Source organism: Centropristis striata, chromosome 19, assembly GCF_030273125.1.
Source record: "Centropristis striata isolate RG_2023a ecotype Rhode Island chromosome 19, C.striata_1.0, whole genome shotgun sequence".
In the NCBI taxonomy this organism is placed as follows: Eukaryota; Metazoa; Chordata; class Actinopteri; order Perciformes; family Serranidae; genus Centropristis; species Centropristis striata.
This window is the reverse complement of record NC_081535.1, coordinates 5,892,527-5,904,569: the sequence shown is the minus strand read 5'-3', so window position 1 is coordinate 5,904,569 and position 12,043 is coordinate 5,892,527. Positions and strand designations below refer to the sequence as shown.

Genomic DNA, 12,043 nt, shown 5'->3' with positions numbered 1-12,043 from the left:
CACAATTATTGAAAAAAACGACACAAAATGACCCCAAAAAATACACAAAATGACCAAAAAAATACACAAAATTACTAAAAAAGACACAAAATTACAAAAGTCATAAAATTGCAAAAAAAAGACACAAATTATAAAAAAGACACAGAATTATTAAAAAAGACACAAAATTATTTTAAAAAAGACACAAAATGACCAAAAAATACACAAAATTACAAAAAAAGACACAAAATTGTTTTAAAAAGACACAAAATTATTAAAAAAGACACAAAATTACCAAAAAAAAAGTAATTAAAGGGACCTTCCACACACAACTCGGTAAAGTGCCAAGGTGGGGGCCACAAAATATCGTCACGAGGGCCGCAATTGGCCCACAGGCCGCGAGTTTGAGACCCAAGATATAAACAAACAAGCCTGCCTGAAGCCATGTAAACCTGAATTCCCCCTTGTTCACTAGGTGGGATTCTCCTTTGGCCGGCTCGTAGATGTTTGCTTTCCATTGTGGGACACCACAGTTTAAATCTGGTCTGTTGGACTTGTGTGTGAAATAGAGGAGCTTCTATCACAACAAGAGCACAAATGCAGCATAGCGGTTATGCAAGTATTTTGACAAAACACCGAAAGCAAACAGAATTCCCCATCGCTGGGTTCTGTGTGGTTCCACACATTCCTCTTCTGTCCAGAGTCCAGCAGTCATTACAAGTGACTGTATGCAACATGTCTTTTAAGACTAATTTAGTATTTTCTGTTTTTCTTTCTTTTCCACCACATTTCCATGCAATGCTCTCCACTTTAAGGGGAAAAGAAAAGGACCACATGGATGTCAGTTACTGTGAAACTCAATATGGGTGGCAGAGAAAACAAAATACTGAGGTCATGTTGAATTTTGAGGCAGAGATGTGAGGGATTCTAGATTTTCATAAGGTTGAGATCAGACATAACATGTGCATCTTTCACTTTATAATCATTGTTGTCTACATTCCAGTTGACATTTGACCAAGTTACATCTCAGACTAAGTCATAGTTTACAGTCCTCAAAAGAACAATGGTAGCATTGATCATTTTCAGATGCCTAAAGCGGAATGATACGCCACAATTTTACTTCTGGAGGGCGAAGCGGGCTGAATTTTAGGAGCATACTGAAGATAGTGATATCATATGAAACTAGAAGATCTAAAGCATTATAGATATTTTGTGGCCCCCACCTTGATATGAAAGTTTAATCTGAGTTTTATATGAATGGCACTTTACCGTGTTGTGTGTGGAAGGTCCCTTCATTGCGCAAATTGGAGCTTTGTTTCACTTGTTTCTATGACAACGTTAACAAAAGGAAAGGCAGCTGCTACCGGAGCGTTTATTATCTGCCGTGTTGTTGTTACTGGAAGAAGTGGAAATGTTATGTAATGTAATTTTGTGTCTTTTTTTGGTAATTTTGTGTCTTTTTTGGTAATTTTGTGTCTTTTTTGTGTCTTTTTCCTCATAATTTTGTATCTTTTTTTATAGTAATTTTGTGTCTTTTTGGGTCATTTTGTGTATTTTTTTGTAATTTTGTGTCTTTTTGGGTCATTTTGTGTCTTTTTAAAGTAATTTAGTTATTTTTCTGTCATTTTGTGTCTTTTTTTTAGTAATTTTATGTTTTTTTTGTGGTTATTTTGTGTCTTTTTTTTAGTAATTGTGTGTCTTTTTTGGGGGTAATTTTGTGTCTTTTTCCTCATAAATTTGTGTCTTTTTTTAGTAATTTTGTGTGTTCTTTGGGTCATTTTGTGTCTTTTTTGGTCATTTTGTGTCTTTTTTTTTGTCATTTTGTGTCTTTTTTTGGTGTAATTTTGTCTTTTTTTTGGTCATTTTGTGTATTTTTTGATCATTTTGTGTCTTTTTTGTTGTCATTTTGATACTGCCTCCAGCGGCCCCTAGGTAATTTGACTTTGAGACCCCTGATCTAAAGAATCTATCGAGCCTAATGAATGAAAATACAGAAATCTCCAAAGTTACCAAAGTTTTTGAACCCATGGATTCTACTTGTTCCAAAGGTCTGAGCATATTGATGTTATTTTCTGGAGGGTTTTTCTGACCATTTTTATCCATTCTCGGTATGAATAAAATTGCATTATTTAGCACCAAATGTGTGTAGAAAATGGTATCAACCCAAAAATTGCTGCAACAACTTTGTGACATTTGACCAAGACACATGTCAGAATAAGCATTGAACACCAACCAGTCATAGTTTACAGTCTTTGGAGACCGTCCTCAAAAGAACAATGGTAGTATTTGTCATTTTCAAATGTCTAAAAACAACCAAAGTTGAGATTTACCTGATTCCCTTACCCTTAACCTGGGAGTTTTTTGTGCACAAAGCCAACCAAACCTTATTTATTGCTTATTTGTGGCAGATGAAAAAAGGTAATTCTGAAGCATTTATGTAAAAGTTATGTTTAAGAGTGCTGAAAGGCACTAACACCTGATTGCATTTGCAGATAAAGGTGTCGGATCTGAACACGATCATCATTTTTTAAGTAAAACACAATCCACGCTAGCTAGCACACTAGCCGCTAGCTGCTATATGTTTAGCATTGAGGTGGTACTTGAGGCTGGATGTGCTGCGGTGATATGTGAATTCCTTGTTGCATAGCAACACAACCATGCTCTTATGGACGCTTCCATCCGTTGGTTTTTAGTAACTAAATGTCCCATCATCCACGGGGCCAACCAAAGGTCTCATCAGCTTCTTCCTTCATGTTCACTGTGGTTTGTTGTTGTCTGAACTCATCAACGCTAGTTGGTGCTCCAGTATAATCGGTCCGCCTGAAACTCATCCAGTGAGAAACGTTGCAAAAATAAGTGCGATTAAAATGCATCAATTTTTTTAACGCGTTAATTTTTGTGTAATTAATTAATCTTAATTAACGCGTTAAACTCCCGGCCCTAATTATAATTTATCATTTCATTAGAGAACATTTAAAAGGAAGGATCATCAGGCTACAGATATAACAGAGAAAAAGGAATAAAGAAGAAATAAATCGCAACATATTAGTAATTAGTCATATGGTGGGCAGCATCAAGTATGTCTTAAAATGACTTTTTAAATGACAATTTGTTTTGCGTGCTAGATGTGAGGGTGCAAATAGTTCCATGACATTATTGAACGATAGATAACTGTGCGTTTGAGTATGTTTGTTCTTGGTGTTGGAGGTATTAAATGGCGCTCCTGATGTAATGGTTGTGTCTGTTTCTTGTGCTTTGCATTTGATTGAAGAAGTATTCAGAGATGTTGCATGGAAAATACTTTGTGTAGACAGGGGGCAGCATGACAGTGACTTGCCTGGAAATTGGTCCTAAAGAACATTCAATGTCGGTGACATATTCAACTCAATGAGACAAATGAGAAAATGTCCTATTCCTCGATGCATCGTGGCTTTAACACTTCATTTCATTCCACAGCCGCAGCGGTTGGTTTACTACAAACACCTCACTAAGTGTTCACAGATGCTGTAAAGTTGGCAGACATAACTGTCCCTTTACCAAATACTTTCTCACAACCTGAGAACTCACTCTGAGAAGGTTTAAACTTCACTTGGACACCGGGACCTGCAGACGGGAGGAAATATTTCTAATATATTATGTGGAAGGTTAATTGGTAAGGAATACAATATGTCTTTGAGTCCTTCAGTGTCAGTCTCACGCTCTCCTTTTTCTCTCTCCTTCACTCCACCCCTCTCTCCCTTTCCTGTCTCTCTCTTAACAAGTTACTGAAAAAAATGTGTTTCCAATTAGGCGCTGAGGGAAAAAGAACAACTCTCAACTGCGAACACTACGAGAAGTGACTTTGTTAACAGGACATTTCCATCAGAAAACATCTTTTTTTTCTCCACAAGATATCTTGGAAAAATGTGAACGGGTGAATTACAGTAAATGCACTTGTTATTGCACTTGATACGAAAAAAAACAGTCCACAAAAAGTGTCAAGAAAAGTCTGGTCTGTTATTGATTTGCAGTGAAATGCTTTAACATCTTCTTTAAAAAAATGTTTTCTTTACAAACAAAATAGATGCCACTCTTTATTTTAATATATTTCTTGCAGTGTGCGTGTGTGCATGTGCGTGTGTATGCGTGCGTGCATGTGTGTGAGTGACGTCATGTGCAGACAAAGGTCCTCTCCTGCAGAGTGTGTGTGGCAGTCGGTCGGTCAGAGAGAGAGAGAGAGAAGGAGAGAGAAAGAGAGAGAGAGAGAAGGAGAGACTGTGAAGCCGCCGCGCCAGCGCAGAGAGGCACGGAGACGCAGCTGAGAGCATCAAGGCGACTTCATCTGGAAACAAATCAATACAAAAACCTGCAAAACAGGGACAACACGGCGGGAAAAAGACACAAGAGGAGGTATTTTGTGCACGGACATAAAATGAAAGGGTTACCTGGCTGTTTTTTGGATTTGGAGTCTTTTATTACACGGCTGCGACTTTGACACAAGAGTTGCGCAGGCAGGCACAGTCTCTAGGAGTTGTCTGTTGGAGGAATTTCAGGCTCCCAGAATCAAACTTGAGTTGAACATCCAAGAACCGCTCAGGGAGTAACTACCTACTGCTTCCATTGGAAAGAAACACAGTGAGTATTTAATCTATTATTGAATATATTCTTATAAATTCACGTTTTCTCCGTAGGAAAATGAGTTTTTTCTTTACTTCGCCTTTTTACGCACGCACCGATGTGGGCATCTTTACATAATCAAAGTATACCTGCCACGTAGACGCGGCTAGAAAGCGCTCAGTGCAGATAAAAGTCTTTGATGGCATTAGCAGATGCCTGAATCTGCTGTGCGCACCGGTATTTGGGTTGTGCGCCCACAGGGGTCGAGGACTGGGACGCGGCTGGAATGAAGGACTTGTTGCGCCAGAGCTGGGCTCTTTATCAAACTCTGGGATTGGAACAATATTTGTGGAAGGGAGTGAGCGGAAAAAAACAAGCGGGCGTTGAGTCTGGGAGTAAAAAAGTTTGACATCTGTCTTGATTTTCCACGCTGATCTGCAGTCAGAGAATGTGTTTGGAATTTTCTTTTTTTTTTGTTTTCTTCATTCTCTCTCTTTCCAAAATGTAAGCCCCGTTTCCTAAAAAAATAATAAGTTCCATCCATAATCTAGCAGGAAATACTGGTGTTGTCAGTGTCAGCACTTGTAGGTGTAATTGCTCCAACATGATGAAGAGGCCAGCAGCAGATTGATGGTCCTCAAACATTTCTTGTGGCGTTGGCATCTCCCCAAAGTATACGCCTTGATGCTGTCTACTACCGGCAGGAGTCAATACACCGTGCTGTGTCCTGGACTCAAGCCTCGAAATACAACAACAACTTCATGAACTAACTTCACTTCTCTCTGAACTTTGTTGAAGATGTGATTGGCAAAACTGATCAAACCAGATCAGAAATTTGAGATTCAGAGCGGGCGAGGATGGAGATAAAGAAAAATATGTCATTATTTTTTGGTTTTTGTGTGTCTCCAAAGTTATACAGTAAGATAGGGTTGTCACGATACTAAAATTTTCGGTAACGCTTTATAATAAGGTCCTTAATAACCATTAATTAACAAGTAATAAGGCATTGTTCTCGCTTTAGATCCGCTAGTTGCAAAAAGCATCGTTAACTTATAGTTAACTTATAATAGATGAGCAATAAAGTATATTTTAATATCAATAAGCAAACAAAATAAGATAATAAAGGCATGCCAAAGACATAATGGGTGGGTCATAGGTGTTTGCAATGCCATTATTAACACTTATATAAGCTTATAAACACACAATAATGTTAATAAGCATCTTGTAAGGACTTACAAGGGCCTTATTACTTGTTAATTAATGGTTATTACAAGGACCTTAATATAAAGCGTTACCGAATTTTCAACTCGATACCGATACTCAGGAAAATATTCGATACTTGATACCATTTTCGATACCATAAGGATAAAAACAAAGACCCCAAAATTTAACAGAAATATTCTTATTAACAAGAAAAATGCAACATGTAAAAATTAACAGAACCACTGGTTAAATATTTATCATCAAAAACAGTTGTGCAAAAAGAAACTGCAACTATGATAACAAGCTTCAGGTCTGAGGTAGTGCAAAAAAATAAACAATAAACAATAACAATTAGAACAATATTTCCGGCTGTGTGTGTTGCTGTTTGGTTGCAGATTGACTTTTTTCTGCTTCATTCTGGGACTTTTCACTTTTCAGTCACCAACATTCATGTAAACTTATTAACTCTATGCGTATGTATACTGACACTGTGTCAATTAACGTAATACACCGGATACAACGTTTTAGTATCAATACTTTTTTTGAGTATCGATACTTTTGACAACCCTACAGTAAGAAGTCAAAAGCAGAAACAATATTTCAACATCCATCATTAATAATCAAACTGCAGGTGCTTCCTGTTGGTCTTGATTGAGTAATCATCATAGTGTAGCAATTTTAGAGATGTGCAATAACCACATACAGTACATTGCTGCAATGTTGAAGATGTAAATGAGATTGAAGATGTGCATCCTGGAGAAGAAACAGTCTTGTGTGTTCAGGAAGAATACTCAGAGGTCATAAAAGCGTATTCTTGTGACACTCAGTGAAGAACAACTTCTTAAACACTTGTTTTCCCCCAAAACAAGTGATGGTCAATGAAGCTATCCCACATTTTGGCTCAAAGCAGAATATCTCAATAACAGCTGGTCAGGCTGCTGTGAAACTTGGTATTTGTGTCCCCAGAGGAAGATTTAAAAACTCTCTGGAGACCAACAATAAGGCCACAACAGCAAACGAATGGCCTGATTTATATGAAATTTGTGTGTGTTTTTCACCCCTTAGAGGTCCAATTTGAATAGTTTTGGTGACTCATTGACCATTTCCCTTTAATTCCACAACCAGGCCACAATTTTATGATTGTTTTGCCCTCTTGAGTTGCCTTCATCTCAACCCTTAGGCCAACATCGCTATTAGTGCATAAAGTCACATCTTTAAAGGAGATTTTTTTTATATTAATGAGCACTTAATGCACTTAAATGTGTGACAGCAGTGTACAGGGAATTGTGAAAAATAATGACCAAAAATAGCGAGAATAATAAATAAGTCTGTGTCCATTTTGGTCACTACAGGAGCTTTTCTTTACTGCCTCGTTTGAGACAAATTATCAGCTAACTGATGTAAAACTTAACTCAGTCCGTTTACATGCACAGTTTAATCAAGATATGCTTAAAAATCGATATTGGCATCTAATTTGACTTCTGTCCTTGTCCCAGTTTACATGCAACTGAGAAAATCTAATAACTGACAGGAACGTGTCCTCCTCCTCAACACTAGGTGGCGATATGCGTCGTTTCAGCGGGTTAATATGGCGCCCTTTCCAGTTGACCTCAGTTCAATACTTGGTGCCGTCGCTACTGACCGGCGATGCAACCAGCTAATGCAACCGGCTAATGTGCTACCTGTTAACGTGCGAGCGGCTAATGTGACCGACTATTGCGACCAACTAATGCAACCAGCTAATGTGCGACCGGCTAATGCATCTGGATAATGTAACCCGCTAATGTGCTACCAGTTAATGTGCGAGCGGCTAATGCGACCAACTAAAGCAACCAGCTAATGTGCCACTGGCTAATGTGACCAAGTAATGCAACCGGCTAATGTGCCACTGGCTAATGTGACCAGCTAATGCAACCGACTAATGTCACCAGCTAATGTGACCGGCTAATGCAACCGGCTAATGCGACCGGCTAATGTGACCAACTAATGCAACTGGCTAATGTGCGACCGGCTAATGTGACCAGCTAATGCAACCGGCTAATGCGACCGGCTAATGTGCGACCCGCTAATATGCGAGTGGCTGTCTTGGATGTTTTTGTTCCGGGGTCATACTCCAGCGAGAGGGTGGAGCATGCGCACATGCGTTGTCTTGTCATACATGCCGACAAAATCCTATTCCAATCACATTATCTGAGTGTCCTAATCAGAGTTGGAGAACTCAAACATTAGTCGGACTAACACGTTTACATGCACTTCAGTTGTCCAGTTATAGTCGGATTAAAGCAATAATTCGTTTTTTTCAAGTGTCATGTAAACGTACTGACTGTCAATGTGAGATGTGCAGCAGTTTGTGTTCTGCAACTCAGCTGACATAACGAGCATCAAACTCGTTCGGGTCCTGGTTTCATCCTGGAGACTGCAGTTCCTCTCCCATGCTTTGGTGAAAATTGAGAGACGTGACAAGCAGACTTAATTTTACCCAAACAACATTTTTCCCCCAAACTTAACCAAGTACTTTTTGATTTAATTCTAAATATTACCTTTGTTAAAAACATGTTTAAAAGTGAAACCCAGTGGGGTTGCAGAATGGGCTGCAGCGGTTCGTGCATGTTGAGATTCAATGTATCTGAGTTTTGCATAAACGTACAAAGTTTTATTCTGGCGACTGGGTTGCTAAAACAAATGGCCAGCTCACAGTCATCATTGCATAATTCTTCTTTTTTTACTTTTTTTTCCCCAAAATATTTTATTGAAAAATACAATAAGAAATTTCCAATTACAGGAATACAATATTCCTTTTCTTATTTGTTTATACATATATGTACATGCAAACAGTCACATATACACATACACAAATGAAAATGAACCTTCTTTTTTACTTTTAGCACATACTGCAGCTGGCCTTACAAAGTACATACTATTGCATACAATATGCATGCAATTGGGACATGCTACTTTAACATAACATGGCGCCTTAAACTTTGCACAACTTATATTTGAGCCAGAGGATTGTGGGTCATAATAGTCAGAAAAGAATACTGTCTTGCATACTGTGAAATGTGACCGAATGTAGTACGACGTACTGGTATTTTTGTTTGCATTTGACCTAGTATGGTGGTACTGGCATTAGAACACACAAAGTTTCTAGTTTTAACTGGTTGTGAGGTTTTCTGTAAGAGCCATATGCTCCCCGGGTGCTATCTTTGCCCTTTTGATGTTACACAAACCAGCCTCAGATCAGTATTAATTGGGTCTGTGTGTGTGTTTATTTGTGTATTCACACAAGATGGCGAGAACACTGTTTACCTCCCACCCACTGCCACAAACCTCAGGGGGTATTTGATGGTATAGTGTGAGTGTGAAACCCATTTCCATTTCCATAGATAGATTAGGTTGATGGCTTTCATGCTGTTTTAATTATAAAATCCACATTATCAGAATAATATATCACATGAGTCACATTGTTGACTGCTGACTAAAAGCTTTCTTATACTTTCCTGGTTGAATGTTGGTACTTTTGATAAATTCCATCTTACTATAAGACCCTGTGAGGACTCTTATATATATACTGAGACACATCCAACAGCTACAGGAGGAGGTGGGACACGGCAACTAGAACATTAGGTCTTCAGCATTTTTTCAGCCTTGGGCTAAAAATAAGACATTTAACCTTTCCACTTTGGACATGAAGAGTTATTATTACTTGTTATTGCGAAATTCCTCAGAAGTATAGGGCTGCAGCTCACTTGGTGTCCTGACCTATGCTTTATTGAACCGAGGCCAGCTTTTCTGCTTATAGATCTTAATTTAGTCAACTTTTTCAGATGGAGAGGTAATAATATCCAGCTTTTTAATACAAGCTTGGTTAGGTACTGCTTTCAGATAGCAATCTGTAAAAAATATATACATTTTTTGTGTCTTTATGACTGCCCTATGCAACCTGCAAGAGATAATGGTTTAAAGCATGGGTCTCAAACTTGCGGCCCGCGGACCAATTGTGGCCCTCGTGATGATATTTTGTGGCCCTCACCTTGATATGAAAGTTTAATGTGAGTTTTATATGAATGGCACTTTACCATGTTGTATTTGGAAGGTCCCTTTAATTACTCTTTTTGGTCATTTTGTTTCTTTTTTTAAGTAATTTAGTTTTTGTTTTGTTTTTTGGTCATTTTGTATCTGTTTTTGGTCATTTTATGTCTTTTTTGGGTCATTTTTTTGGTCTTTTTTAAAAATAATTTTGTGTCTTTTTTTGGTAATACTGTGTATTTTTTGGTCATTTTGTGTCTTTTTTGTCATTTTGTGTGTTTTTTTTAGTAATTTTGTGTCTTTTTTTTGTAATTTTGTGTCTGTTTTTGGTCATTTTGTGTTTTTTAGGGTCATTTTGTGTCTTTTTTTAAGTAATTTAGTTTCTTTTTAAAAATAATTTTGTGTCTTTTCTTGTGATTTTGTGTCTTTTTTGGTAATTTTGTGTCTTTTTTTGGTAATTTTGTGTCTTTTTTTTGTAATTTTTTGTCTTTTTTTGGTCATTTTGATGCCCCCAGGTAATTTGAGTTTGAGACCCCTGGTTTAAAGTGAAGAGAGCTTTAATGAACTCTGTTTTCGTCACATATTACATCATTTTAGTCTTCAGTTTCGAAAACATTTCACAACAGATTTTTAAATTATTGGCCATCTAAATTGGTATGAACCTTAAGACTTCTGACAGAATAATCATACTGAGTCAGCCTGGATTTAACAGAACAGCGCTCCGAATATAGACACAGAATAGTTCTCAGGAGCTCATTGGTTTCCTCTGTAACCAGGGAAGACGTGCAGGTAATAAATCCTTAAAGTTCTGTTTGATAGATTTGACAGGATTACAAAAACAAACTCATCAGAAAGTTATTCTTCAACCTATGAGATGGTGAAAAGCTGAAGAGGGATAAGCTGATGCTTCTGACTTCTGACCTTCTTGCTCAAACCAAACAAAACTCCCACTGCAAAGACGTATCGTCCCCCCTGAAGATGACTGTTTTATGTTTCCCTGCATGAGCTCTGACATCCGTCAAAAGAAAGGGTCCTTGAAACATCTGTGTTGTGATTACTGAAGGCATGATTCCTCCTCCTCCTCCTCCTCCTCCTCCTCCCCCCTCGTCTGAGGACCTGCATTCCACCCATTCTTACTCCCAACGTCCAGATTGTTTCCACATTCATGCAGGTAACAGAGTCACATTTTATGAGCCATTGTGGCAGAATTAAATTCCCTTCAAGGCCACATGGCCATGGAAATGATTCAAGCAAGATGATATTAAAGATACATATAGCTGAAAGGTTTTTCTTTTATCACTAGTATTATTTCCGAAGTGCTTTTCACATTTATACACTGCAAATTATTTGTTTCTTACCAAGATAAAAATAACTTAGATTTAGAAGTGTTAGGTCATGGGTCTCAAACTCACAGCCCGCTTTTTTTTTGTGCTAACTTTGTGTCTTTTTTTAATAAATGTGTGTCTTTTTTTTGGTAATTCTGTGTCTTTTTTGGTCATTTTGTGTCTTTTTTTGTAATTTTTTGTCTTTTTAAAGTAATTTAGTGTTTTTTTGTAATTTTTTTTGTGTCTTTTTTGTAATTTTTTTTGTGTCTTTTTTGGTCATTTTGTGTCTTTTTTTTAGTAATTCTGTGTCTTATTTTTGGTCATTTTGTTTCTTTTTAAAGTAATTTAGTGTTTTGTTATTTTGTGTCTTTTTTGGGTCATTTTGTGTCTTTTTTGGTCATTTTATGTCTTTTTAAAGTAATTTGTTTTTTTTTCTGTCATTTTGTGTCTTTTTTTGTTGTATTTTTGTGTCTTTTGTTGGTCATTTTGATACTGCCTCCAGTAGCCCCCAGGTAATTTGAGTTTGAGACCCCTGTGTTCGATAATGCATCTTGTTTTAAGAGTGGATTTTTGTTATTTTAAGTGTTTAACATGTTTATTCCTAGATTTAACAATCTTAATTTAAGAAATCTTGTCAAGTGAAATTATCTGTCCATGCAGCAAGATCATTTCCCTCAGACTTAGTGTTTTTATCTTGTTTTTAGACACACCTTTTTGTGCAGTGTACACTTATGTGATTGTTTGGAGGGCTTCTTGGTACAAGCATTGCCTTCTAATCTCTTAGGTCTGCATAATTCATGTGGGAATTCTTAAAAAAAGATGCAATTGCGTCTTCTTCAGTTCCTCTTCCACCTTTTGAACGTGTTTGTGAATGTGTGGTCAGACCACTTCTTTTTCAACCTCTTACAATGACG

The 12,043-nt window shown here is 37.4% G+C and overlaps 1 protein-coding gene across 1 annotated transcript in view; it reads left to right on the top strand.

Moving 5' to 3' along the window:
- The first annotated feature begins 4,234 nt into the window (after positions 1-4,234).
- The window catches only part of lpar1 (lysophosphatidic acid receptor 1), a 51,404-nt gene continuing 43,595 nt past the window's right edge, over positions 4,235-12,043 (top strand). Inside the window, exon 1 of the mRNA XM_059357619.1 lies at positions 4,235-4,593. The gene's annotated coding sequence lies outside the window, so the exon portion shown is untranslated. The remainder of the gene's footprint in view (positions 4,594-12,043) is intronic.